At 41.0% G+C, this 8928-nt stretch overlaps 1 pseudogene; it reads right to left on the bottom strand.

The window, feature by feature from the left end:
* Positions 1 to 1215: 1215 nt before the first annotated feature.
* LOC100688639 lies at positions 1216 to 2454 on the bottom strand (annotated as a pseudogene).
* Between the last annotated feature and the right edge of the window lie 6474 nt (positions 2455 to 8928).

Below are 8928 nucleotides of genomic sequence, written 5' to 3'. Positions count from 1 at the left end.
TCAGATGATTAACCGTGTGAATCATCAGATGCTTAATGAATCTCAGATGCTTATTTGCATGCAACCCTTTAAGATTATTGTACGTATTATATCATTTGTTCTTATTTTATAAATACAGCAGATCACATTGATTTTCAAAAGTGAAGCTGACTTCTCAATTTAGTGACCTTTATATTTTTGCTCAACTTGATAATTTAGGATTTTTTTTTTTAGGCACCAAAATTTTTATTTACCCACCTTCCCACTCTCTTTGAACATTATAAACATTAACTAAACATTATAAATAAAACTAATCTTTTTGATCCAGGGTTGTGATAAGAACCATCATGTTACAAAAAGGTGCCCAGATCTATGTCTGCTTTTATGATTCTCTGGCCCTTCTCAACCTCTGGCTGTCACTTCTCTCATCCTTTTTTGGCTGTCCCTTAGCCGTCTTTTTTAAACTCTGTAAAATAGAAACTGCAAGTACTAACCTCATTGTTCTGTGAAACCTCTTCAAGAGAATGCCCAGCACTAAGCCAGGCTCTCTGGGGCAAACTCTCAAAAGCTCCTCCCTTCCTTTTTTTTTTTTTTTTTAGATTTTATTTATTTATTCATGAGAGACACAGAGAGTAGAGAGAGAGAGACAGAGAGGTAGGGACACAGGCAGAGGGAGAAGCAGGCTCCATGCAGGGAGCCCAATGTGGGACTCGATCCCGGGTCTCCAGGATCAGGCCCTGGGCTGAAGGCAGCACTAAACCGCTGAGCCACCCAGGCTGCTTGTCCTCCCTTCCTTTTGATATAATCCATTCTCATCTCTCATGGGCTGAGGGACCAGTGAACCAGTAAACTAAGAACATGGGTACAAAGTTCATAGGCCAAGTGAGGGCCTAGAAGGTGATGTGTATGGGCTTTGGACCTTGACCACTGCTGACTTCCAACCTAAGTAAGGACTGACTGGGTGAGCAGTTCCCAAACCCCTGAGCTCAGGGTTCCTTGTGGGTTCCTCCTGGGTACCTCTATTATGACCAGGGCTTGAGAAGGGGCTTCTCAATTCCCTCTGCCACACCGAGAACAGTACGAGGGATGCAGCAGAGGCCAAAGACTGAGTGATCAGCCCTGGGGAGTCAGTGGGGGACATTAACAAACCTATCTCAAAGTTGGCGCCATTTGCTCTTGGGGAAGAGAGGTGGGACCCCAGCAAGGCCAGCAGTTATAAGGCAAATAGTAGGCCTGGTTCTCAGTAGAGGTAACGATCGGGCTTGAAGGGGCCATCACGGGACAAGCCCAGGTACTGGGCCTGCTTCTCAGTCAGCCTGGTCAGCTTCACATTCAGCTTACCCAGGTGAGCTTCAGCCACTGCTTCATCCAGCTTCTTGGGCAGGAAGTGAACCCCAACAGAGAACTTGTCTGGGTGGGTCCACAATTCAATCTGTGCCAGCACTTGATTGGTGAATGAGTTGCTCATCGCAAAGCTGGGATGGCCCATGGCGCAGCCCAGGTTGACCAGCCGGCCCTCAGCCAAAAGGAGGATAAGGCGCCCATTTTTCAGCCGGTAGCGGTCCACCTGGGGCTTGATGTTCACCTTCTCTACAGCATTTTTGTGCAGCCATTTGATGCCAATCTCCACGTCAAAGTGTCCAATGTTACACACAATGGCATCATCTTTCATTTGTTCAAAATGCCAGCCAAGGATGATGTCAACACAAACTGTGGTGGTGACAAATGTATTGCCATCCTGACAGGCCTCATCCATAGTGGTCACCTCATAGCCCTCCATGGCAGCCTACAGTGCATTGATGGGGTCGATCTCTGTGATGATGACGCGGGCCTCAAAACCCTGCAGGGCCTGGGCACAACCTTTGCCCACATCACCCTAGTCTGCTACCACTGTCACCTTGCCTGCAATCATCACATCCATAGTCTGCTTGATGCATCTATAAAAGACTCCTGGCAGCCATACAGGTTGTCAAACTTGCTTTCGGTGACAGTCATTCACATTGATGGCAGGCACCTTCAGCTTCCTGTCGGCCATCCCCTTGTATAGGTCATGAACCCCTGTTATGGTCTCTTCAGAAATGCCTGATAGGAGCTGTGGGTACTTGGTGTGGATGAGATTGGTAAGGTCACCTCCGTCATCCAGAATCATATTGAGGGGCCCGTCCTTGAAGTACAGTGTCTGCTCAAGGCACCACAGGTGCTCCTCGTCCGATTCCCCCTTCCAGGAATACACTGGAATGCCAGCCTTGGCAATGGCAGCAGCTGCATGGTCCTGGGTGGAGAAGATGTTGCAGCTGGACCACTGCACCTCAGCACCCAGAGCCAGATGCGGGCACCCTTCAGTGGCTTGGAGGCCGAGTACATCTCCCTCATGCGCATCAGGCCCGGCATCTCATTCTCCACAATGTCCAGGGCCTTGTGTCCCCAGGAGGCCAGCCTGACGTCAGTGACTTTGTAGGGCAGTTTGTCCAACATACTGGCAGCGCTTCCGCACAGCGTGATGGACACCAGCAAAGGGAGCTGGCCTTAGGGGGTAGGACCTGACACGGGAAGGGTGGTGGTGGACAGATAGTGATAACTTAGGATTTTTAAAGATTATTTATTTATTCCTGAGAGATACAGAGAGAGAGGCAGAGACACAGGCAGAGGGAGAAGCAGGCTCCCTGCAGGGAACCTGATGCAGGACTGGTCCTGGGGTCACAACCCGAGCCAAAGGCAGATGCTCAACCCTCTGAGCCACATAGGCATCTCAATAATTTAGGGTTTTTGTACCTATGTCATTAAAGAAATCGACCTCCAGTACTTTTTCTTGGAAAGCTCCTAGGGCACGATGATATTATAAAACAAGATCCAAAGACTTAGTGCATCTCTTCCTTAAATGTTTGGAAGAAATCATTGGTAGGGACATCTAGGCTTGAAGTTTTGCTTTCTTTTGCTTTGTAGGAAGTTTTTGCTACTTAACTTCTTAAGCAGAACATCAGGAAAGTGCACATCAGTAGACTGCAGTACATTTTCACAAGCTGAGTACATAGCCATGTGGCCAGCACTCAGATTGAGAAACATAATCAGCACATAATCAGCCTTCCAGATGCCTGTTTCTGGCCTTCTTCCAGCCATTATCCCCCTTCCCGAGGGTGATTGCTATCCTGAATTCCGAGACCATTATTTAGGTTTGCTGTTTGGGTACTTGATTGGAAATCTGTTGAGACTTACTTTTGATCCAGTATATGGTTAGTTTGGGTATTGTTTTGTGTTCACTTAAAAAAAAAAAAAAACAAAACCTGCCTATTTTGAAGTTGTTGAAAAGAGCACGCTATAGAAGTCAATTTAGTCAACTTTGAGAATTGTGTCATTCAAATGTTGGATATTCTATTTGTCGGCCCGTTCTATCCGTCAGTGAGAGAGATGGGATAAAACCTCCAACTATGTCAGATTTGTCAGTTTCTTCTTTTGGTTCTGTTACTTTTGGCTTCTTATGTTTTGAAGTCATGTTATTAGGTTCATAAGATTGAGAATTGCTGTACTTTCTTGATGGATTGAACATTTACAGTTATATAATATCCCTCCTGATAATTGCCTTGAAACCCACTAGGCCTAGTGTTAGAATTGCTTTAGCAGCCATGTCTTTGTTAATGTTTGTAATGACCCATCTTTATCTACCCTATTATTTAAATACTTTGGTATTTAAGATTTGCCTCTGGTAGGCAGCATATAGTTAGGGTGGTGGTGTCATTGTTCTGAAGACCTTTGTCTTTTACTTAGTGTAATTCATCCATTTGCAATGAATCTAATTATTAATTATTTGGGTTTACTTGTACCATCTTACTCTTTGTATTATATTATGTATCCTACATTTATGTCTTTTCTTTTTTTTTTTTTTTTTGGTTATCTCTTTTCTTCATTTTAATTAATTAGATTACTCCACTGCTTCTCTTTTATTAATTTGTCCTACATTCTTTACCATTTATATCTGATAGGATTTCAGTTCAGTCTGAACAGTTTCCTTTAATATTTCTCATACTACAAAACTGGTAGTTGGGAACATATTTTCTTGATTTTCAGTTATCTGAAATTATCTTTGCCTTTATTCTTGACGGATTTTTCACTGAGTGTACACTGGAGGTATTGGTCCAAGGTCTTTTCAACTTCATTGTGTTTGATGAAGAGTGATGGCTACTGAAATGGTTGTTCTCCCCTATACAGTGTTTTGTTTTTTCACTCTGCTACTTCTGTGACTTTCTCTTTTCTTTGATTTTCAGCAGTTTGACTACAATGGGCGTAGGTATGGTCTTCTTCATATTTATCTTGTTTCAGGTTTCCTGAACTTCTTAAATCTGTAAATGTATGTGTTACACTAAATTTGGGGAAATTCCAGCCTTTGTTTCTTTGTGGGTTTTTTTCTTTTTGTCTCATTTTCCCTCTTTTTTCCATCTGAAATTCCAGTCATTTGTATGTTAGGTCTTTGCTGTTGTCCCATAGGTGCATGATCTTCTATTCATTTAAAATGTTTTTCCTGGTTCTCCATATTGGATTAATATCCATTACCTATCTTCATTTGCATTGAATCTTTCTCTTGTGAATTTTAAAAAATATTTATTTATTCATGAGAGAGACAGAGACAGAGACATAGGCAGAGGGAGAAGCAGACTCCCTGTGGGATCCCTGGGATCAGTACCTTGGCCAAAGGCAGAGGCTCAATCACTGAGCCACCCAGGTGCCCCTCTCTTGTGAATTTTTAATTTCAGTAAAAGATACTCCTAGAATTCCCATTTGGTTGTATTTTATAGTTCCTTTTTTCTCTTGAGATCTTCCACCTTTTCCCTTATAATGATCATGTTTTCCTTTATGTTTTTGACCCAATTATAATATCCACTTTAAAATTCTTATCTAATTCTACATCTGGATCACCTCAGGACCAGTCTCCACTGATAGTCTTCTCTTTTGAGATTTGGTTAGATGTTGCTGATTCTTCATAAGTTAAGTTAGTTGGGATTGTATCCTGGATATTGTGATTCTTTTGTTGTGGGAACTCTGGGTTCTGTTAAATTCCTCCAAAGAGTATTGATTAATTTGCTTAGATTCAAATAGCCAATTCTGTCTATTGTGTAGCACCTCAAAATGCACTTCAGTAGTTTTATCTTTAGCTCGGCTACTTGCAGACCACCCTGCAGACACATGGTTCAGGGATTAGTTTCAAGTTTGGGCACAGTTTATACTTAGAATTTGGGATTTCTCCCTTCTGGCTCTATTTCTGGGATCTCTTCTCACTTTCTAGAGGCTGTGGTTGCCCTAAAATCTGTCTTCTGGTTGAAAGGCTGTAGGTTTTCTATGAAAGTTTTACTCACCCCATGTGATGCAGACTGCGGCATAACTAAAAGCTAAAAAGCTAAACTAAAAGCTAAAAACAAAACAAAACAACAACAACAACAAAAAACCCACCTTTTTCTGTCTCATTCTCTTAATCCAGGTGTCAACTAATCTTCAGACTCTGCCTGGTTTTGCTTACTCTCCTGTGCTTTCAGGTCATTATCTGCTTTTAATTTATCTACAGTATTTTATAATTTCTACCTATACATGTGGCTGCTTTTTAAGATTTTCTGTCTTTGTTGTTTTTTTTTTTTTCAGAGGTTTTACTTGTATGTTGGTTTGCCTTTGTCCTGCTTGAGTGTTTGCAGCACTCTTGAACTGGGACTTCTTATCTTTCACTAGTGTAGGAAAATTCTTAAACATTGTTTTTAAAATATTGCCTTTGCCACGTTCTCTGTCCTCTTTTTCCAGGACTAAACTTGTTTGTATCTTAGACCTTTTCACTCTGCTGTAAATCTCTTGACTTATCTCTGTATTTTCCACTTTTAAAAAATTTTATTTTTAGTTTCTCTGTGCTTCAGTCTAGATTCTTTCTGACATATTTTTTATTCGTTAACTCTGTCTTTGTTGGGCTTAATTTTCTGCTAAATCCTATCCACTGAGTTACTAATTTCATTTATTAATTTTTCAGTTCTAGAATTTCCATTGGATTCCTTTTTTTATAGTCTCCACTTCTCTGCTGAAATTCTCTCCCATAAATGTAATTTAGAGTTATTTAAAGTCCACATCAGATAACTCTAATATCTAAATTTCCTATCAGTCATTTTTTCTATTGGTTTTCTTCTTTCTTAAAAAAAAGTTTAAAAAAAAAAGTCTTGTCCTGGGGCACCTGGGTGGCTCAGCGGTTGAGAGTCCCAGAGTCCTGGGACTGAGTCCCACATCAGGCTCTGAACAGGGAGCCTACTTCTCCCTCGCCTGTGTCTCTGCCTCTCTCTCTGTGTCTCTCATAAATAAATAAATAAATAAATAAATAAATAAATAAATAAATAAATAAATAAATAAAATCTTAAAAAAAAAAAGGTCTTGTCATTTTTGTAGACTTGGTTATTTTTGAATGATTAACATTAAATAACATTGTGTACAAGAAATTACAGACATAGTAAAACGTTCTGTGTGATATTTCTTTAATAAATGAAAGATTAAAAAAAAAAAGATTATTTCAAGGTTTCAATAGTCTTACAGACATTTAAAAATAGACATTAAAAAGTAGAGCAAAGCCAGCTGGGAAAATGGGTTCTGGTCTTGGAACTTTGAGGACTAAAAGCTGCTCCATCTGTCTTTCAGGGAACTGCACATCTCATAGCTGCTGCTTACTGCTGCTCTGTGCCAATCAGCTTTTTATTTCTGACTTATTGAAATATAAAATGGCAATCTACCCCAAATCTTCATGACATTATAGATCTCATACCCATCTATCTCCTCCTGATTTAGTATATTTTAGTTCAAGTTCCTGAAGAAAAGAACACGGGGGGCTCAGTGAAGTCTATGGATTGGTACCCATTGGGACAGGTGTGCACGTCCCTGGCCTAGTTGGCCATAGCCATAGGTGTGAACTCACATATTCACAAAGGGCAGCAAGAGCAGGAAGTAAGTCTCAGCAGGGGTGCCTGGGTGGGTCAGCTAGTTGGGCGTCTGACTCTTGATTTTGGCTCATGTCTTGATCTCAGGGTCATGAGATGAAGCCCTCCATTGGGCTCTGTGCTGAGCATGGCGTCTTCTTAAGATTCTCTCCCTCTCCCACTGCGCCTCCCCCACTAAAAAAGATATCTGCAGCAGAAACCAAAGACGATCCTGTCTAGTATAGTCTGAAGGCATTCATGTCAATATCATTAAATTTTGTGTTATTTTCTTCATTTATTAGCTTTGCTGAAGATACATTACCTCTCACTGTTTTAAATTTGAATTCTTTTCCTATGAGCGAATAGTGTTTTATTTCATATATGTGTAACCCATGGATGGTCTATTTTTTTTTTTCCAGATTAGAATTTACTTCTGGTTCTGTCAGGCAGTTAGACTCAGGACATTCACTGCAATCACATCAGGGATTGGACTGATTTGAAACTGAGCTTTAGTCCTTGTGCTGGTCTATTTCTAGCTCATCCTTATTTGTAAAACCTTTCAGCTTCTCAGTGTCCTAACCATAAGTCTAGGGGTTTACCAGAACCCTTCCTCCTTGGCAGACTAAACTCACCCCAGTGAGACCTTCAAAAGATCTTCTGAGCTCCTCAGCCTCTGCTTTCACTCTCGAATGGACTACATCCTAAAGGAAAAAAGTAGCCTTGAATACTAGCTCATCAATCTTGGCTTCTTTCTTCTTCTAGATCTTTGCCCAACAAACGTTCACTTTCTTAGTAGCTTTTCAATTCCTTCAAACAGATTCTAAAACCATTTTGCCTAACTTTTTAAAGCTATCCTATTGAGGAGGTTGTCCAAGACAGCCACCGTAGGAAGCAAACTTCAGATGCTATCCACATACTTCCCAAGAATGTCACCAACTTAGAATAATTGGTCTTACTTCTCAAGACCTTTGATCCCTCCATACTATGGAAGACTTTATAGCTAACCTTTACATTAATTGTTGCATCTGATGATTTTTCTCAAGAGTTTTCTGAAAACATAGGCCATTATGGCACATCCTCTGCTCTTGCCCCATTGCCTCAGAGAGACCCCAAGTTCAGCCTAAGGAACTCATGAAAGTGGAAAAGAGCTACATGGTGTGATATATACATGTCCTCATCTACTCCAGCCATCACTTTTGTTTTTGATGAGGGTTGTGATTTCTTCCACTTTGCCTGGCATATGGGTAATGACAGATATTAAGCTAATGGGATATTTGGGACAAAGAGAGATGTTGAGTGGACCCTATCCACCACCACAGCATGGGTCTTTATATAATAAAAAAACTATCAACTCTCCTCTTGTTTCCTAATATGTACACAGAGCATGATGGCTGGTCTCCTACAATCACTACCACCAATGGCCAGCTTTTCAAGGACTCTTGGCTCTTACATGAGGTGTTCTTTAGCTCCCTCAGCAAATAGGAGACACATTTGGAAAGTGACAGGGGTTACCTGGTTATCATTTGATTTCTCGTACTGAGGGAACTTTCAGAATGTTTTCCAACCCTTCACTTCACTATCACATTGAGGTACAGCCTCCCATCTTCTGATGGATTTGGGTATTAGGACCACATAGATCCATGGAATTATTCCACCTCGTCTCCAAAGCTTGGGTTTGGGGAGTACCGGGTTGGAAAATGATGTGGAAAGTCAACCTCTGCTTATCTATATCTTAAATGTGTTGCCATGCCAATGATGTCATAGTATTGGGGTAAGGCCCACCCAAATCCATTCTTCAGCTTCCTCCCACTCACCATCAGTTCCATTTCTAGATTGTTCCCTATAGGAGTGATTGTCTCCTGCCTAGTTGACTCTTGGTCTCCTACTTCCATCCTCCAGAACATCCTTCAACATCTTCTGTATGTCAGGGGGGAAATCTTTTTTTTTTTTAATAAATTAATTTTTTATTGGTGTTCAATTTACCAACATACAGAATAACACCCAGGGCTCATCCCGTCAAGTG

This window comes from Canis lupus, chromosome 13 (assembly GCF_011100685.1).
Source record: "Canis lupus familiaris isolate Mischka breed German Shepherd chromosome 13, alternate assembly UU_Cfam_GSD_1.0, whole genome shotgun sequence".
NCBI lineage: Eukaryota > Metazoa > Chordata > Mammalia > Carnivora > Canidae > Canis > Canis lupus.
This window is presented reverse-complemented; position numbering and strand designations above follow the sequence as displayed.